The sequence below is a fragment of the Bidens hawaiensis genome, unplaced genomic scaffold (genome assembly GCF_021521415.1).
Source record: "Bidens hawaiensis isolate Kalapana, Puna unplaced genomic scaffold, B.hawaiensis_p1.1 tig00017586_1, whole genome shotgun sequence".
Lineage (NCBI taxonomy): Eukaryota > Viridiplantae > Streptophyta > Magnoliopsida > Asterales > Asteraceae > Bidens > Bidens hawaiensis.
Genome location: NW_027492663.1, coordinates 158,556 through 180,392, shown reverse-complemented (window position 1 = coordinate 180,392; position 21,837 = coordinate 158,556). Strand labels below are relative to the sequence as shown.

At 32.5% G+C, this 21,837-nt stretch overlaps 1 pseudogene; it reads left to right on the top strand.

Annotated features, from left to right (window-relative positions):
* The first annotated feature begins 18,976 nt into the window (after positions 1-18,976).
* On the top strand, positions 18,977-20,549 carry LOC143554310 (3-ketoacyl-CoA synthase 12 pseudogene; annotated as a pseudogene).
* Positions 20,550-21,837: the final 1,288 nt, after the last annotated feature.

Here is a 21,837-nt window from a genome sequence, read left to right as displayed (position 1 = left end):
AACGGTTTAATGATGAAGCAGCGGGGGGTCGACGGAGGTGGTCGAACGGTGGTTATGGCGGCGGTATGGCGACCGAACCAAGGGAGAGAGCAGGAGGCGGTATGGCGGTGGTTATGGCGACCGGAACCAAGGGAGAGAGGAAGAGAAGGAGTGTACCTGGAGGAGCAGAGGCGGTGGCGATGGCTGCCGGCGAGTGGAGGAGCGACGGAGGCGGTGGCTAGGGTTGGAAGGGCTGGACGACCGGTTGTGGAGGATGAAGACGTTTGAAGCATGTTTCAATAGCTTTTGTTTTAAGAAGTTATAAGCTGTTTGCAGATCTTATTCTTTTAAAAAAACAAACTGTCTTTACAGCTGATTGTCTGCGCGCCTGCAGACATTACTCTCCTGAAGATGTTTGAAGCAAAAACAAACATCACCTAAGTGGATTCTTGATACTGAAAAGTTACTGGAAAATAATGGCTTTGGTTAGGCCTAGACTAGTGAGGCCCAATTAGCCCACGGTAATTCAATTTCTCAAAAAATGAATATGAGGGCCCAAGCTCAAGTAAACACTCCAGCGCAAATGGGCCATATTCCCTTTCCCTCGGCCTATTTTGTTAGTCCAGAATCCAGAACCTCATAAATTGTTTGATAGGTTCGGCTAGAGGTGCAAATCGAAACCGGTTAAGCGAACCGAAACCAAAAATTGAAACCGGTTAAGCGAACCGAAACCAATTTTTAACAGGTACTATAGAAACCACTTAGTAACTATAGCCATGAACCAATTTGGACTTTCGAGGTAACCGGTTAACCGAACATAGATTAATACGATTAGTGTTAATATGTTTAATTTCAATAGGTTATGGTTAATTTATATAGGTTATTGCCGATTAATCAGTTAAAAACAAATCCGAAGTAGTTACATAGGTTATGGATTTCCCACCCAAAAACCGGTTAGGAACTGTAACCGGTTACTGGCAATATCCAATTTTGACAGTTTGATCAATAATCAGTTACGGTTAGTAATCTATTAGCCAAAAACCAGTAAATCGATATTTGCACTGCTAGTTTCGATCTTGGAATTGGTTTGTCGAATAAGAGTACTTTATTTTATTTTTATTAAATTTTATAATCCGGAAATAATTAAAATTTTGAAACATTAAATTTTAAACATATATCACTTAAAGATGGGCGTTAAATGAGAACTCATTTTAAAATAAAAGATCTAAAAAATCTATTTGTAAAGCTTTGATTTAAATATTTATATGAAATATTGAGTATTTTAGAATGGTTACGGTTGCGATATACAGTTTATATTAAATTCAAATGACATTTGATAGTTGAAATGTTTGATAATAAATGTTAAATGAATTACTTAATTAAGATAAGATATTTTAAAGTATTAGAAATGAATTTTTATAATTTAAAGATAATATAAAGTATTAAATGCTAAGTTTTTAATATTAACCAAGTATTTAAATTCAAATACAAATAGTAGATCATTAATAAAAAAAATTTTAACTTAAACTAATATACATTTATTAAATTGAAGAGTCAAGTTATTCTACAAAGGGAGAAAAAATGAGAAGGATTTATAGGCACACAAAAAAACCCTTCAAAAAATTAAAAATAAATAAATAAAAAATCATAACTCAAAATTTAATAAAAAAACAAAAAAAGTCAAAGCAAAAAAATGTTCCCACCGTCTTCCTCGTTCTTGAAAAAAAAAAAGAACTCGAAAAAGACACAATGTTGAGTTAAAAAGACCATTGTCTCTTTTAGTTTATAATTGTGTTTTGTGTTTATTTTCGGCATTGATTGTGTCTTTTCCTCCTTGACATTGTGTCTTTTGTTCTTGATATTGTGTTATATTAGTCAACATTGTTTTTTGTTCGGCATCTACCTATATATTCTAATAAAGTAAAATAAATGGAGACACTTGTCATGTTTTGGTTAATTCTCACAATTTTTTTCCTCCAAAACTTATACCCTAATATATGTAATAAATCAATAATTATCCACTTTCCTTTTACACTATATTTATATTATATCTATATATTTTTACAAATATAAATATTAACATATTATTTTACTATATATTTCAAAATACCTGGTGAATTCCAAAAATCAACAACAAATAATGTTTCTCAAATGAAAATTGTTTCGGGTTTTTTTTGTGGAAGTTAAATTTGATTTTATGGGTCAAAAGTTGGTAAATAGATTGTTTGGTACAAGTTAACTACATTTAGTTCAAAATTTGTTACGGGTTAAAAATGAAGATTTTGAATATTTTTAAAAGTTTGAGAATGCAAAATAGATTTATCGTCAAATTTGTTATGGGTTCAAAGTATCGACTTTAAAATGTCAAAAGTATGAAACTTAGAATTTTAAACATGATTCGGTTTCAAGTTTATTTTTAAGGGCATTTTTTGAAATAATCAAAAGGTTCGGGATTTGACAAATTGACTATTTTTCCCTCAACTATTAAAACTTAAGAAAAGATTGCAAACACTTTCAACATTAATTTTTCCTTCAATAGTGATCAGAACGTTGTATGAGAAGTATGTCATACAAAACTATGCTCAAATGAAACAAAATATTCACAAAATTGAATGGGTTAACATGTTATTTTTTATGTTGTTATTATAACAAAGTCGAGAAGCCCTCTGAAACTTATCAAAATCTTTTTTATGGTGTAGCTCAGAAAAGCATAGTTCTTGAATAACATCCATTGTTACAATTTAATATCCTACTTTCCTTTGATGGGTGGTAAATTGATAAATATATCAATAAAGATAACGCCTCTTTTGTATTTAGGCTGAGGGGTTAGAACTACTATCGTATGAGAAGTCTTATTTTCGAAATTGGTTCATAACCAAAATTCCTTCAATTATACATATATGACACCGAGAATAAAATTTTCAATTGAAAGAAGCATTCTCGGATAAGATTTTGCACGGACATTTTTTTTATTAAGTTCATTTAAAAAAACCATTTTGTTAATGGATCGTACAATTGGAAATGATAACAAAATGCATAGGTTGTTAGAAGAAGTTCTAACATGCATATATGCATATAGTATACCACTTTATTACCCTATTTTCTTTATGGGGAAGAAAGAAAATTAAGGAACCTGCAAATATTGGTAAAACTACAATTATTGTTAACCAAGGAAATTTGTTTGTGGTAAAGACAAGATACACTTGGACCAGAAAACCTGTCCTTAATATGTACACATTGCATAAATACAGACATAGATGTAATACATTTTTTTTCATATACGTTATATAATTATTTGTTTTACTTATAATTTTATAATTTGAATTATCCCGTGTGTAACACGGGCTCTAAAACTAGTTGTGTTATATTTTGCGATTTATTGTGTCTTTTTTTAGTTATAAATGTGTCTTTTGTCTCTGCATTGTGTATTTTCGGGTTTTTTTTTTTGGAACGAGAATGATGAGGGAAGCATTTTTGTTTTTCTAATTTTTACGTTTTTTATTTATATTTTGAGTTATGATTTTTTTTATTAATATTTTAGAATATTCTTTGAGGGGGTTTTTGTGTGTCACAAATCCTTCTCACCATTCTCATTTTTGTTTCCCTTTGTATTTTAACTTTTTCCTTAAATTGAATACCCCAAACACTTCAAGTTAAAACGAGAGATTTGTGTTTAAGTCCCGTGTGTTAAAAAATAAATAGAGGGTTCGAGGTTGGTAGGGTTCTCACCTAAGGTGAGTTTCTTCCTGATGATGGAATGGAGATGATTGTGTAGGTCGGTGATTCAAATGATCGTTAAAAAAAATTAAATTCAATACTTTCTCAATATATATTCTATATTTTCCAAGGATTTAAAATCTCTTTAGCAAAATATACCATTATCTCCTTCAAAATTTTAAGAACTAAAGACAATCATAGTATTTGCTATTTTTTTTGAGAGATTAAGTAGAGACTTGAATTATATAAAACGCAACGGGAATATTACTTTCAGTAAAATAACGTAAGTTTTTAAGCCTAACAATCTAAACCAAAATTAGTTATTAAAAAGGTTAAAGAATGTTTCACAAACTTTAATCTTGCCACTAAATTTCTTACGGACAATAAACTCAAACCCAATTAATACAAAAAAGAATTGTCGATTATAGCACAAGTAAATTAGGTTGTCTATATATGTAAATGAACTGAATGCTCAATGAAATTTTGACGAAAAAGATTTGATTAAGTTAACTTACTTAAAAATGAACAAATGTCATGTTCGTTCTTTTTACATTTGTTCTTTTAAGACCTCGTTTATGTTCACTTACATAATCATTTAATCTTATTTATTTATTAGTTGTTACTGGTAAACTAATGGTTTCTTCGCGCATCAACCCGATCAAATTTCAAAATCAATCCCTGGGTCATTAACTAAAAATTGAGCACAACCCCATTTGATTTATTCATATATATTCCTTCATTTTTCATTCATGCGCGTTCATTTAGAATATTAACAAACTAACATATATATATCCTTAATGAACGGAATTGAACAAGAAAATTCGTCTCTTTGAATATTCATGCGCGTTCCATTAAAATTAAACGGACAAACCCATAGCCTTCGTTCGGCTACTTAATATGCATGCCTTTATCAGTATTGTATCTAGCCTCTTGCTTTATTTCACAAGTTGATGAAACATATATACAATATTCTTGAATGCCAAAAGATAATGTTGAGTTGAAAATAAACAATATATGAGGTTGACAATAACACACAACCGTATGAGGTGACCTTTAATTTAGGTGAGGTCAGGCAACGTACCCTACGACTTTTGGATTTAGAACACGACCGATCATGATTAATTCATGTTACGTTAACGTTAGCCACAAGATGAGTTTGTATGGTTGACTGGTTGGAGACTTGGAGCTAGCAGTTGTAATTATAATGATGGTTATTGGTCAAGCATGGCGTCTTCTATATTAGGATTTATTGTACTTAAATAAAATATATGTCAACATGGATAAACTAACAATGACATCGTTAATAGTTGATATTACTTATGAGCTACTTAGTTTGGATAATAGTTGATATTACTGATGAGCTACTTAATTATGAGAGAGTGAATATCTTTAGTTGACCCCTCAAAATCAATTATCATTATTATATTTTTAATGGCCTTAGTCTACTTGACAGGTCTATGAAGGAAAGTCCTAAGCTAAATTTGAATCTTTGTGTTATCTCCGGTATATGTGGCATAAATCTGTGAGAATCGAACCTAATATCTTCTAAAAGGAAGTCTTACAGAAAACCTCTAACCACCCAAGCTAGCTCGTGTTAGCCATTAGGCTGTGCGGTGCCGGTATACCCGTAATCCGTCATGCGTGAGGTGACATGGAAACCAAATCATCCGACATGGCAGCTGAGATGAGTAAAGGGTCACGCGTGATGAATGGTGAACCCCCTCCCCCCCTCCCCTGATGGTCACGCGTGAAGTGACCATAGTCACGAAGGTCACGCGTGTTTTGTCCTAACATTTTATTACCGTTTGTCAAATGATTCAAAAATAATAATAATAATAATAATAATAATAATAATAATAATAATAATAATAATTCATTTATATTTATATTATATAAATACATACATACAACTTTAACCCATTTCAACCAAAAAAAATACCAATTTCAAGAACAATTCTTCTCGAAGCATGAACGTGATAATCGGTTGCATGAAAGAGGTATCGTCAGTATCTAAGATCATGAATCTCATTATCTATTTGAACTTTTTTCTTACTTTTCTAATCATAAAAATGATTAAAGTTGCTTCACGTGAATTCATACGTGCGACTATATTTTTGCTGGTTTAATTAATCAATATTGGCACTCGAAACACGTATATAACATATTATAAATCAATATTGTCAACATATGGTATCAATTATAAACTTGGATGGGAGGAGAATAACCCTCAAAACGGTGACGAAATTTGGAAAAAAATGTAGAGGTGGTTCAAAATTTTTAGACGGAAAATGGTAAATTTACGTTACGTATATACATTTTTGAACAACAACGGATAAATTTACACCACTGAGAACAAAGAACCCATAGGGGCGGGCCCACCTCGGACCATGAATAAGCTACGCCCTTGCATCGAAACAATACATCCGTATATGCTTAACTACACACAAATTTTATGCATACATACGTACCTACGTATACACATGGTTTATGTTTCTTTGAAAACTCTTATGAGAACTCGAAAAAACACCATTAAACAATTTTTTTTTCATATGCATTATATGTAAGTTGCATTTAAAAAACAACAACGACAACAACAATAATAATAATAATAATAATAAATAAAACAAATAGATTTTTTACACTAATCGACTATTGAAAAAGATGTATGAGTTATTACAGTACAACGAGAATCGGCATAGGATCTTTGGCCTAGTGTGAAGATATACAAACAGTCTCTTAAAATTGATGGTTAAAGTTCCGTGATGGAAAATCATGTGTATTTTGGATTAGGATTAGAGAGTGAGCTGTTTATTATTAGTCAATTGTGACTTTATGTGATGGGGTGTCTAGGACATGTGTGTCTCTTTGACAATTAAGAACATGTTGACCCCTTAAACATCAAGAAGCTAGATAAGTAGGCATTAAATTATGACACAACACCTTCATTTATATTACAAGCTGTCAATACTAAATAAAATACCTCTAAGTGTGTTTTCAAATACGAAAATAATCTAGTACTAAAAACAAAAAGGGGGATGGTTAGCTACACTGACATTAATACACAACCATAAATGTAATAAATTTCGTGTCGTTATAATAATTGAGAACCATAGTGTAGATAACCAATTAAGTTCCGGAACTTAATTTTCAACAAAGTCACCACACGTTTTTCTAACAATAAAATTGCTGAAGTTTGAATATCATTCAATCTTGTGAAATTTTTATAGATGTTAAAGTTATTTTAAAATAAAGTGGCCTAATTGAAGAACCTTATTATTGTTTTGGTGACGTTTCTCTTCACTTTTACCTCTATTTTAGGTTTTTTTTAGAGGCTAACTAACTCACACACCTTTCTAACTCTACTCTTAAAGCTATAAATTTATTCACCATATGAACACTTTAACCCTCAATCCTCAACGTTATGGGGAGGGGCGCATTTCCTCATACCTAGACACCGCTAGTCTACAAGCCACTTGATATCTCTATTTTATGTTAAACATGCAAAGAAATAATCACTAAATAGTAAGCAATTTCATATATCTTTCATTTAGGTCACTTAATTTAAGAATTATATGGTCTTTTAAAAAAATTCACAATATTGCAACCTGAACAGTTTCTATTGTTAAAAACACAATTAACTTTAATAGAACACTTAGTAAATATTATGCTCTGAATCTCTTTGGGCAATTTATTTATTTGCTTACTCATTTCATTTCTAGCTAGTAATTTTGCTAAAACATAAGTAGTTAGAGACACTGATATTTGCTCTAACTAGTTTTAATCAATACTAAATTAGTAAATTTTATGTGATAAGCTAGAAAGGTATTTGGTATAGAGGTATCAATACATGTAAAAGAACGTCTTTTAGGTTAGTCTTTCGAGTTTTCTGATAAACAATGTTGTAGATTTATAATTAGTATTAGAAGATAGTATGGCATTTAATTAAGATGGCACCATTCCACCATCTATATTACAAGATTGTATAAAAAGTGTCTATGCGGACATAATAATTAAACGTGTTTTCAAACACGAGAAAAATCAAGTACTAAACACTAATTGAGACGGTTAACTACATTGACAATAATACATGATAAGAAATGCATTAATGAAATTGTAATATTTAGATGGATAACATTAGCTACATTGGCATTAATACACCAGCACACATGTAATTGGAGTGAAAGCAAGTCATATGAATTCTGTGTTAAGCTCATACCCTGTTAAAAAATTATAAACGCAATTTGAGAAAGCATGATCAAATCTTTATCCGTTAACTTGATAAATAATTAATTATATTCAAATTTTAATACTTTTCCAGCAAAGTCTCCACACGTATTTCTAACAACAACACCACTCAATTTTGAATGTTGTCCAATCTTATGTTATTTTTCTAAATGTTAAAATTATATATAAATGTTAAATTATTCTAAAAATTAAGTTGCCCAAACGATAAACTTAATTATTGTTCAATGACTTTTAATTCTTGACAATCACCCCAGTTTAATCTTTTCTAGAGGCTAACTCACACACTCTTCTAATTATATTCTTAAATCTACTAATTTGTTCATCATGTGATTTCAACCATCTGATCTCGACCTTATTGGGGGGGGGGGGGGCACCTTTCCTCACACTTGGATACAGTCATACAACTAGTTTACAAGCCTTTTGGTATCTGGATTTTAGGTTGAATATGTGAAAAAATCACTAAATAGTATCCAATTAATATATCTTTCATTTAGATCACTTAACTTTGAAAATTGTATGATAAAAAAAATAAAAATAAAAAACTCACAATACTGCAACCTGAATGTTTCTATTATTAAAAACATGGGTGACTTTAATAGAAGACTTGAAACACTTAGTTTCAATTAAGTGAAATATTTTGCTCTTAATCTCTTTAGAAACTTTATTTCTTTATTTCACTTCTAGCTGTAACTTTGTTTAAATATGTGTAGTTAGAGAAACAGGCATTGCTCTGTGATAGGCTAAAAAAGTCTATGGCCTACATGTATCAATCCGTGTAAAAGGTGTCCTTAAGGTTAATTAAGCCTTCAAGCCCTATAACTAATAATGCTGTAAATTTATAATTAGTATTAGAAGGCAATGCGTGCTCAACTGTTAAAAAATTGTTTTACCGGTATTTCTTTGCCATTTATAACATATGTGACCCTTTTAAACATAAAAACCTAAATAAGTAGGCATTAATGAGGCATCATACCACCAGTCCACCACCACACATGTAACTAGAGTGAAGTCTAAGTCATTTGAATTTAATGCTAAACTTGTACCCTGTTAATAGTTTATAAACGCAATGCGAGCAAGCACGATCGAATCTTTATCCGTTAACATAACAAAATATTAAGTCAAGTCATTTGAATTTAATGCTAAACTTGTACCCTGTTAAAAGTTTATAAACGCAATGTGAGCAAGCATGATCGGATCTTTATCCGTTAACATAATAAAATATTAAGTCAAGTCATTTGAATTTAATGCTAAACTTGTACACTGTTAAAAGTTTATAAACGCAATGTGAGCAAGCATGATCGGATCTTTATCCGTTAACATAATAAAATATTTAAATATATTAAACTTTCAATACTTTTCCAACAAAGTTTCCACATGTTTTTCTAATAACAAAACAACTCAAGTCTAAATATCGTCCAATCTTATGTTCTTTTTTTTATGTTAAAATTTTATATAAGTATTAAATTTAAGTTGCCTAAATGATAAACTTGATTGTTGTTTAGTGAGTTTTTTTCACGATTACTTTTGTTTGGGGATTTTAGATGCCAACTCAAACACTCTTCCAATTCTACTCTTAAAATCTACAATTTGTTTACCGTGTGACGTCAACCCTCCGACCTCAATCTTATGAGAAGGGACACATTTCCTTACACCTTGATACCACTAGTCTACAAACCCTTTGGTACCTCTATTTTAGGTTGAACAGGAAAAAAAAATCACTACGCAGTAACCAAATTTCGAATATCTTTCATATAAGTCACTTAACTTTAAAGATCGTGTAATCATTTAAAAAAATCACAATACCCAATCCAAATGGGTTATATTGTTAGACATGCGGGTTGCTTTAATATGACGCTTAAAACACTTCGTTTCGATTAAGTGAAATATTTTACTCTTAATCTCTTTAGACATTATATATTTATTTCATTTTTAGCTGCCAATCAATAATAAATTGGTGTAAAAAGATCTTTGGTCTAAAGATGTCAATATGTGTAAAAGGTATATAATATACTTGAGGTTAAGTATTGAGTCTTGAGATAAACAAAGACGTAGATTGATAAGTAGTCTTAAGATAGAAAGTTGGTGTGTGTTGAGCCGTGAAAGATGCTGTGTGACGGGCGTCTCATTGCCATTTAAAACATGTTTGTTCTGTCAAACATCAAAAAACTAAATAAGTAGCATTAGGGATGACACCAAACCACCATTACTATTACAAAGTATAAAATCTGTCTATGCAGAATATAGTGTGTGTGTTTTCTAACATGAAATGTTCAAATACAAAAAGCCATATGAGATGGTTAACTACATTTAAAATGATACACGAAAAAAATTTATGTACTTGACTACTTGTAATGAAATGGAAATATTGAGATGAATAAGATAAAGATTAGCTACATTGATAGTAATACACCACCGGAAATGTAATTCTTGTGAAGTCAAGCCATATGAATTTCATGTTAAACTCAAATCCTGTTAAAAAAAAGCCACTTCTAAATGGAAGGCCAACAGTTGTCTATTGGAGGTAATTCAACTCTTATTTCTTTAGTGCTGTGATTTTTATGTATTTACCACGCCTCTTTTTTTCAGGCTGTAAGCCTAGAAAACCTCCTTTATTTGCTAGGGTATTCCGTTTGGTAGCAACATGGCTCGGGCATAAGAGACCAAGAGTGGCAATTTATTGTTGAAAGATTACAAGATAAATTAATTTTTTGATTAATGTAATCGGAGTAAAGTCAAGCATACGAGTTTCACGTTTATAAATTAATTTTTTTTATTTAATGTCGGTGGCGTAGCAAATTTAACCGATACCAAGCAAATTCACGGCGTTGTGGCGTGTTGTGCAGCGGGTAATTTTGTTATCTTGTTAGTTTCAAAAGTTAATGATAAAGGATAAATAACTATCTTAATAATATTTATTGATACTTATAATAGTAATATTAGAATAGTGATGAAGAAACACGTAGGAGTTTAGAAGTGTATTTTCATGAGGGAGATGGGGTGCAAGAAAGCTGAATCCGATCAAATAACCCGAGTCCGCGGAACAAACAACGTCGTTAACCTTGTTACAAGAAGGGACGACTTCCTATTAACTACCATCTGACGTGAAAAGCAATATGGTAAGTTATGAGTATATGGTTGAGAATGAAGAGAGCGAATCCTTTTACCATTTGGTGAAGTTTCCTATCAGAATATTACTTTAGTTACATCTGTGACTGACGTGGTAGAGGACGTCGAGGACGCCTTGGGCAGGGACCAAGGCTAACAGTGTACCTTTTGTATAGCTGGCGGCCTTTGATTGGATCATTGCTTGATTGCGCTATATGGTCCAATAGTGGTTAGAGGTGTTCAAAAGAATTCGAATCCATATCCGAACTATCCAAAAATTCGGATATCCAAAAATTCATATTCGGATATCAATTTTGAGATTTTTTGGATAGTTTGGATATCCAAACTATCCGATATATTAATTTTAACATTTTTTATTTTTATTTTATATAACAAATAAATTATCCATGTCCTCCACTCTAGAAACCCAAACCCTAGATCTATTCAAAACACCACTCTTTCTTATTTCTCAAATCTTATTTAGCCTTCACTCTCCTTGTCTCCTCTACAGATCTAGCGTCAACAACCGGCGTCCGGCTCACCTCCACTCTCCTCCACAGATCCAGCCTCCACTCCGCCATGTCACTCGCCGGTCGTCTCTATTCTCGATAAGGTTAGAAGATTTTCTAATTTTTTTCAAAGATTGTTGGCATGGAAGTTGGAAACTTGGAACTATGGAGTGATGACTTGGAAGATTGATTTGAATTCCCAAAATGCTTGTTTTGAAGCAATGTGTTGTGATGATTTGGAAGATTGATTTGAATTCTCAAGATTGATTTGGTTGTTTTGTGTTTTGTTTGTTGAATTTGAAAGAATCCTGAGATGATCTGATGTTATCTGGTTTTCATTGTTATAGCAGATTTCTTTTTCCATATTTTCGGATATCCGATTCACTATCCGATCAGATATCCAAACTGTCACACCCCAACCTAAGGCGGAAATGCCGGGGTGTGAACTGATGGTTCACAACTCACAAGCTACTATCATACATTATAAAATATGACAATATCTATTTAATTTATTTATTTCAAATTTCAAATAAAGTGTGCAAGTTTCAAATATAACAATAATAATCCCAAACTAAATAATAAACAAATATTCTTTATTTTATTTCCTAAAGTCTTTCTATGCGTTCTCCACCTTAGCTTCGAATCAACTGTTAACCTGCATATGCGTAGAAAATTAAGAGATTTGTCAACAACACATGTTGAGTGAGATGATCACCAGTTTTCTTGTACAATGATGATATATATGTAATATATAATAAATAATAAATGTGTAAACAAAATAATGTGAGTACTAGTTAATCAAACCATAAACAAATAATGTGATTGTCTGTTGACCATGCCTCACGAACACGTAGCAATTAGCATTTAATTGAAATGATAGAATATAAACACTTAAACAAGTAGCAATTAGCATTTAATTGAAATACACACAATAATTATGTTTGCGAGTTTGTGTATATATATAAGAATAAAGTATAAACTAGATACGCGTATGTCCCCAAAACATTTGAAAATAGTAAACTAAAAGGGGAATGATATCTCACCTTGTTGCTTAGGCGAGTGTGCGAGAAATAGACTAAAAAACACAATTAAACGAACGAACCGTCCTTTAATGTGCTGACTGAGATAAACCGAATAGACTTGAAACATACAGTTAATAACCTATGATTAAAACTGAGAACATAGCCGCTGGAATCGATCCAAACGGATGTCTAGAACTCCAGTTATGAGAAATTAAACGTTTAAGCGAGCTGGTACTGACCAGAATCCGAACAGCGAGTCGGAAGTCAGGTTTTGGTCAGTAGCCTTAAAATATCGAAACAAAAATAAAAGTCTTCTGGACCGAAAGCCGGTACAGACCAGAAGCATAAGAAATTGACTACTCAAAGTTATTGACTATTTTGCCCTTAAACGGGTTTGAGTTAAATTGGCCCGTCAATACCCCTCAATCTCGGAAATTGATTGAGGGTTATTGACTAAGGGATAATGATATATGATTTACAGCAAAAAACTTACCTATAATGTGTATGAATCGATCGAAAGATAAAGTCAAAGGTTGATATTATTGTAAAGTCAAACACCAAAGCTTGTATCTTCGAGTAATATGGCAAAAACAAAAGAGAAACCGAGGGTTTAATGAGGTAGGTGACGGCTGAGATATATTAATTAGGGTTTAGGGAAGATTGTGGCAGATGATTTAGGCTATGTTTATATTGGATATACAAGCATGAGTCAATTTTAGTTAATATGCTTGTTTAAGAAACTGAATATTGTTTTAATGATCAAATCAACTAAAATCATCCAAATTCGTTCTTGAGGAAGGGGTAATGTATGTGGATAAGTACTTAGTCTAAATCAGTTTTCTTGGGGCTTAAATCAAGTGATTTTGTCCAAAAATATTCGATTTAGCACCAAAAACAAACTAGGAAACAAATAACGAAAATCTTACTGTGCAAGTCATTGGCCGAGCCATGCGACCAACTCACTCTCCTTGGCCGCGCGGTGCGGCGTTCCTGGGGGGGAGGGAGTTACGTGGTTTGGCAGTTTTGATCCTTTAACTTGTTTAAAGTGTTAAATTTTTTATATTTAAGAGTTTTTAAGCAAGAAATGACTAATTTGATTAACATAAAGGGTAGGAAATGAAAATACACCAAGGAATACTTATAAATGTTTGATTTTAGGAAAATTGGTTTTAAATAATCCCAACTATCACCTATTGGCAAATAACAGACCCAACTTTGCACTTGGCTGGTGGCGGTCATAACTAAAGGGGTATTTGTTTTTAACGGGCCGCGACTAACAGATGTTAACCTCGTTAGTGATTTGCTGACGTTGACCTTCTTCTCTGGCCGGAAACCTGCAACTCGCCTCCATTCTCCCTAATATCATTACACCGTCTCTCTCTCTATCTTTCCCCTCATACGAAACCTAACCGATGTGTCACCGTTGTTGTCTTAAGCGAAGTCCACCCACGTCAATCTTGCGTCATTCGAGGTAATTGACACTTCATTTGACTCGTTTTGACCCCTGTAACAAAAGCCCTATGCTTATTTTGTAGATCGTGTAACATTGATTTTGAATTTTTGAAAATAAGATCGGGTTTGGTATCTAGGGATAAGCCATGGAAGAAGATGACATGTAATTCATTTTCAAATTTCCGATGTGTTTTGAAGAGGGTGGGAGACGGTGTGATGATATTATGGAGAATGAGGGCGAGTTGCAGGTTTCCGGCCGGAGAAGAAGGTCAATGTCAGCAAATCATTAATGGGGTTAACATCTTTTAGTCCCGGCCCGTTAAAAACAAATACCCCTTTAGTTATGACCGCCACCAGCCAAGTGCAAAGTTGGGCATGTAATTTGCCAATAGGTGATAGTTGGGATTATTTAAAACCAATTTTCCTTGATTTTATTAATAATAAAGATCCGAATAACGTTCCCGAATCAGGTTAAATGTAAACGAATACGAGTACGGAAAATCTGAGATGTTACACAAACTTCGGATATATGAAATTTTGGATTCGGATAGTGAAACTACTATCTGAAAGGCTCAGATATCCGAAGTTCTTATATCCGGTTTTGAACAGCCCTAGTCACGGTGGTCCTTGCTTGTGCCTTTATCGATAGGCGGTGCCTCCGGATTATTCTTCTGTGCGCACGATGTAACCGCGACATTATCCGTCCTTTCTTGTCTATTGGCTAGGGATGGCCTTCAGGTAAAAACTTGAGAAATAGTAAGTAATTTAGCACTAGTGTAAATCGGCTAATATATCCTCGTAATTTGTAACTTGTAATAAGTTACCTGTATTTCCAAATTGTAAAGTTATCATTGTGATTGCAAAACATGGGTTAGGTTCAAATAAGAAGTTTGACTTTCCTAAGAAGGCTAGGAAGGAGGGTATTTTTGTCTTAACACTTTTATCTCAAAACCCACTTACTTTAATCTCAAAACCCATTTAACTTAATTTCAAAAACCCACTTACATAAAACCCACTTACATCTTCACTCATCTTCTACATCCACCACCACTCCACCGTCCACCGCCACCACACCCGCCACCACCTCGACGGAAAAATCCGAAAAAACATAATGAAAAACACAATGTAAAAAACACAATAGAAAAAAACACTATGAAAAAAAAAACACAATGATAAAAACACAATAAAAAACACAATTGTATGACACAATGAATAAAACACAATGAAAAAAAAACATAATGAAAAATACTATTGTATAACACAATTTTATAAAACACAATTTATAAAAAAATCATTAATTTTTTTTTAATTTTTATATTACAATATGGTACTCATATTAAAGATAAAAAGACATTCGTTATTATGGTGAATTTGTTTTTCAATAACAACGTAGTAAAAAAAAGTTATGGACGTTTAAAAATGATGGAGAATTTGGTATGTGCCTTGCATGTTGAGAGAGAAAGACAACAAATGTGTTATCTCTTTTATACCATTCCCCCTATGTTCACACTTGATTTCCCCCTAAACTAATCTCAACCCTTTATGTTCAAAATCAATGGCCAAGATTACTTTTTATCTTTCCTACAAAAATTATACTTTCTATTATAATCTAACCCTGCAAAACATAATGTTGCTCCACGTTTTGCGAATATGTGAACCATAATATTACAATTTGAAACCGTTCTCTAATACCTCTACAATATCAAGGTTTCTGATCAAACTTTAGGAGTGTTTTTGTAGCACCTCAAATCGTAATAGGCTGGCTTGGTCACTATTACATATATCATAAACCAAACATGATCCAATTAAAAGAAAATAAAAGGAATCAAAGACCGCGAAAGAGTTCAAACAAACTGAAAGAAAATCCTAAATCTCGTTTATTATATGCTGAAATATAAATAAATAAATAAAAGTCTTTATCCATGAATTTCATTTACTCGCATAACTGATTTCTCGGATTACCTGTCAAACAAATAAGATAAACACAAACAAGAAAATACAGTTGAGCCAAAAATTGCCAATAACGAAAAGAACAGTAGTATAGGAAAAGACGAACGAAAGAAAAGTAGCTCTACAAACTTTAATTTAAAGCTGAAGCACCTCAAACTCAGACTTGGTTATAACACTTTGTATGGGCTAAAGTGCTACATAAGCACAAGCTAGAGACTCAAAGAACTTTTATTAAGCATTGTCATGATAAGTGCATGCCGTTGATGCCCATACGACATTTCAGACATGCTCGGGAGACAGAGTACGAAAACTAAACCATGTAACTAAACCAATTCAAACAGGAACATACAATAAAGGGTACTAAGACTTAAGGTCTATTGCATGCAACAAAATCATTATAAAACATAATATACCAAATAAACCGAACTCAAACTATTACTAAAAGCAAGTGGATAATTATATGGAAGACAAGTGGATAATTATATGATATTATGCATAATAAATCACTAAAGATATATACATTAACGTACTATCAAACTTTCGATCTTTGAACAAAAATCTTTGGCTAAAAAGAGGTTGCAATTTAGTACACTCATCATGGTTTAATTCTTTTTTCCCTTATATTGGTATATTTATTATTGCCTCGCTCACTATCTCTTTGTTTTATTAGGTGCCCATTAACTTCCTCAATCAAGCTCATGAATTCTCATCTACTTCCTTCGCCAGCAATAAATACTATGGTTTACATATGTTTATGATAAAGTGAAATCAGGAAAGTACTGTGGTTTATCATACTATATATTAGTTATTAGTTATTTTAGAGAAAATTACATTTATAATCATATGATATACGACTTCACGGCTGTGTGTCTACTTTTGCTTGTTTTTCCGGCTTTGTTCTAAGGTTATAGGATTTTAATAATCCTAATTTGGAAATGTTTACGGACAGTTCAAACTTTGAACATAATTTCTTTTAGCAGTCTCACACTAACTGAAAAATAATTCCGTTAGCTCTCTGATGACGTGAAAAATACGTATGGGATTGTTGGAGGAAAATTCATTTAAAGTTGTGACTGTCTGTAAATATTTCATAGGTTGGGAATGATCACGGCCAATAGATAAATTTGAGATTATTAAAATAAAATAGCCCTTGTTCTAAATACATGTGATGTGCGACTCCTGTTTAATCATTAACATTGTTTTTTTGTGGCGAGTAATGGAAGCACGCAGACACAAAATTACGATTTTTATTTGAGGTTTTAAAACATCGTTTTATTGTTATATTTGTTGTTTATATTAGAAGTATAAACGATATCAAATAATAGTCTAAACTTGATCGTTTATTAATTGTTTGTGATAAATAATGTTTACAAATAATACCCATTTATAAACATATCAATCATAGATTAATACCAATCCTTATTAGACTAAATGAGGAAAAAACTAACTTAAAAACTCCTAGGTCTTGTAAGCACGACAATATTTAACCCCTCTTACTTACGCAAGATTAGTCTAACATAGATTCCTTAGCTTTTATATATCTTCAAAGTTTTAATAATATATTGTTTAAACATAAAAAAATGGCTAATAAACGGAAAAAAAAAAAGAAAAGTGATACAATGCTTCATATCTCTAGCATCACATATAGACAATTTGGTCCCCCAATAGATAATCAATTTGTAATGTCAAAAAATCGGTTTGCTTCATTGACGAGAAGTTCAAGATCATTTCACTGTTCAAACTTCAAAGTTTGTATGTTACATTAAGATAATTTGGTCCCCCAACGGATAATTAATTTGTAATGTCAAACAATCGTTCCCTTCATTTACGAAAAGAATAAGAGTTTACTGTCTAAAGTAGTTTTGTATGTCACATTCGCGAAGGTGACATATAAAGCAAATTGCACATATACATAGCTGTTTATGATTTGAATTCCTTGAAATCAAACATCATATCATATGCTGGAAAAAGGTTAACGTGATTGAAACGTTACATAATTAATATGCCCACTCATGTTTCATTCTCGTGATTTAAACACCTAATTAAAAGTATACTATATATATTTTACTGGAATTAAACTTTTGGAGGAATTGAAGGCAATTATTTTTCATACTTCATGTAGATTGGTCATTTCCCTGACAAGATCTTGACTTACTAGAATCTATGTTTTTTTTTTCCGATTGACCGTGTTAAAATATTGGCCCTGCCTTCAACTACGTATATCAAATGCATGTCAGATCGTATGAGTTATATAATGTTACGAGTAGTAGGATAGAATGAAAAATGTCATACAAGCGGTATGATTGATCTAACCTCCTTATACGACTCATATGATTATTTTTTCCTATTATTTGACCTGTATGGCAATATATTACATGCCACACAACCACTATATATTAAACGTTGGTAGGGTGTGAATATATAGTGTGGTGGAAACTATTACAAACAAATTTACCTTTTGTTTGGAATCAATTGTGTTTAAACATTAAATAAAACTAGTATATCCTCAACTTTTATGGCTAAATTGGATTTTAAAAACGGTAACATATTTTTTATAAAAATATTAGTTTGTGCTTAAAATCCAACATAGTCAAACCCTAAAAAATTGACAGCACTAGAAGATAAGGTCTGAAGTTTCTAACTTATCTTCTTTTTTCACATATGTTCATAAGAACAACACTTTGCATTGCTAAAGGTCAGCCACAAAATAAAGCCAAAGAAGCCTTAGTTCATGATAAAGATGACCTAAAACTAAAAGAGTCAAATTAGCATGAAGTCAAAGGCTTTGTTCTAGAAAAAGTCAATAATGCAGTAATGCTTTAGTTTATTGTTATTTGGTGGGAGTTGAGTGATAGACATCTTTCTAACTAATATTAGTAGGGAATGCAAGCGGTGCACTCCCTTTTTATACAAATAATTTTAGGTTTTCCAAATATCAAACCAAAAACAACATTTTAAACATCATTCCAAACCCTTTCTCTCTCTCTCTCTCTAAAAATGGTGTTTTTCCTTACCATTTTGTCTTCCATCCCTATATTATACATTTTCTACATTGTACTCAATTTTCTTGGCACAAAAAGACATCAGCAGTGTTACTTATTAGACTACCAACTCTACAAACCCTCCGATGACCGGAAATTGTCCACCGAATTCTCTGGTGAGGTCATCAAGAGGGCGAAAAACCTCGGCCTAAACGAGTACAAGTTTCTTCTCAAAGCCATTGTAAGCTCTGGCATTGGCGAAGAAACCTACGCGCCAAAAATGGTGTTTGAAGGCCGCGAAGAAAACCCTAATCATGAAGATGCCCTTGAAGAGATGGACGAGCTTTTCGAGTACACCATTGAACGTCTTTTGCGTCGAACGGGTGTTTCACCGTCCGAGATCGATGTCTTGGTGGTTAATATATCGATGTTGGCGTGTGTACCATCGTTATCGAGTCGAATTATTAACAAGTACAAGATGAGGGAGGATGTGAAAACTTATAATTTATGTGGGATGGGATGTAGTGCTAGTTTGGTTTCTTTGAATATTATTGAAAGTGTGTTTAAGTCAAAGAAAAACCAAGTGGCAATGTTGGTTACATCTGAATCTTTGACTCCTAATTGGTATGTTGGTAATGACAAGTCGATGATTCTTTCAAATTGCTTGTTTAGAACCGGTGGGTGTGCAATGATTCTCACAAACAAGCCAAGTTTAACTCATAAATGCATGTTGAAGTTGAAGTGTCTTGTCCGAACTCACCATGGTGCGAAAGACGAGTCGTACGGCTGTTGCATACAAACCGAAGACGACGACGGTCGGATGGGGTTTCATTTAGGTAAATCTTTACCTAAAGCCGCAACCCGAGCCTTCGTTGAGAATTTAAAACAAGTGGCACCAAAGATCTTACCGATTCGAGAGCTTCTCCGGTTCGGTATACTCTCCATGATCATGAAAATGGTCCAGAGTGGCCAAAGAAAGTCAACAGGCTTTGTTAGACCGGTCATCAACTTTAAAGCCGGTGTGGACCATTTCTGTCTCCACACCGGTGGAAAAGCTGTGATTGACGCGGTTGCTCAGAGCCTTAGCCTAAGTGAATATGATGTCGAATCGGCACGAATGACTCTACACCGGTTCGGCAACACTTCAGCTAGTAGTGTTTGGTATGTTTTAGGGTACATGGAGGCTAAAAAAAGACTTAAAAAAGGTGATAAATTGTTTATGATAAGCTTTGGGGCAGGTTTCAAGTGCAATAGTTGCATGTGGGAAGTTGTACGTGACTTGGAAGGAGTAGAAAATGTGTGGAAAGAGTGTAATATTGAAGACTACCCACCACAAACCCTAGCCAACCCATTTTTGGAGAAATATGGTTGGATCCAGGATGAAGATATTGAAACCTTCAAAATACCAGAGTGAAAGTCATTTACGTGTGAAGGGTAAAAAGGTCATTTTACTTTCTTAATTCATTATTTGGTTTATAGGTAAAGAAAGTGTATAATTGATTGTGTGTATTTTACTTTCTTTGTATTGTATTTTGTTTTTATGAAATCCAAATTTTAATTTCTAATATTCTTCATTTTTTAGGGTTTAATTATTGTAGATTTCAACTATTTCTCTTTAAATAATTGTATGTTGTTAAGGTTAAAAGTTTGAACTAAATTTGTTAAATAGAGCCTCGTTTTTTATATTAGTCGGTATTATATATTGCAGCCACAAGCTAGTAGATTTATTGATTGTTGCGTATTTAACACTTTCGAGGAGGTCACCATCTAGAGAATACTTTCATACAAGTATGATTAAACGTGAAGTTCTTCTCCAATGCATAAGTAATATGTTCAAAACGCGTTTGTGATATTTGAGGTCAGGTATTCCTTATGGTCTCACATGATCTCTCAAATCGATGACTTTTTTATTTTAGAGATTTTATAGCTAAAAAGAAACTAGGAAAGGAAAAAAGTTGTGTGTGCATTCTCGAACACTTACACTTTCAATTCCTACTATCATACCAAAGAAAAGAGAAATGCACGATAACGCCAAGCAACGTTTGTTTGATGAGACGATTATTTTCAAAAGTTGTGACAATCTGAATCTGGACCACCTATCGCTTCTCAAAAATAGTTATATATTTTTTTTTCTCTCTTAGACATAATTTAAGAGACAATAATAATTTCTTAAATAATATAGGGAGTACTAGCTACAACACCATATATAGCCTTGCTTATTCATATTAAAGTACAATAATCAGTTCATTTTAATATATAACCGTGACTAAAAATATAAAGCATATGTATAAATAATGAGTTTATAATATTATTAGTAGATATATTTATGACAAATAACATTAGAAATATTTATAAACATGTCAACTTTGAAATAGATGCATCATTTCTCACACATAAAATTTTCAAAAGGTTTATCAATTAACACCTTCTAGCCAGCTTTATTGTGTTTGGTTTATGCATTAATATAGCATTCATATCGTGGGTCCTTCTCACATTCATAGCAATTTATTTTCCGTCATTGTTCATTTATTATTTAGTTTAACTTTGTTAATCTTAGGTCAACTATGCACATAAACAACCTTTAAAACCGTGCTAATTGTGATCAAAACAATCCATACCTACCTCGGAAGTACGTATCAATTCGCTGAATCTATACAAGTCGTGTTGATATAAAGCTTACATAAGAGTCATTCGTAGAAAGATTTTCAAGAAAAAAACGGCTCGTCGATAAAGAAACCCAATGTAGGGACTCTAAAGGATGTATGACCACTATTATTTCTAACCAAACCACATCAAATTCAAATACGCACATGAATGTAGGAAGCATGTTTCAAAATAAATATAAATGATCAACATGGTACCTTTATAGAAAACATT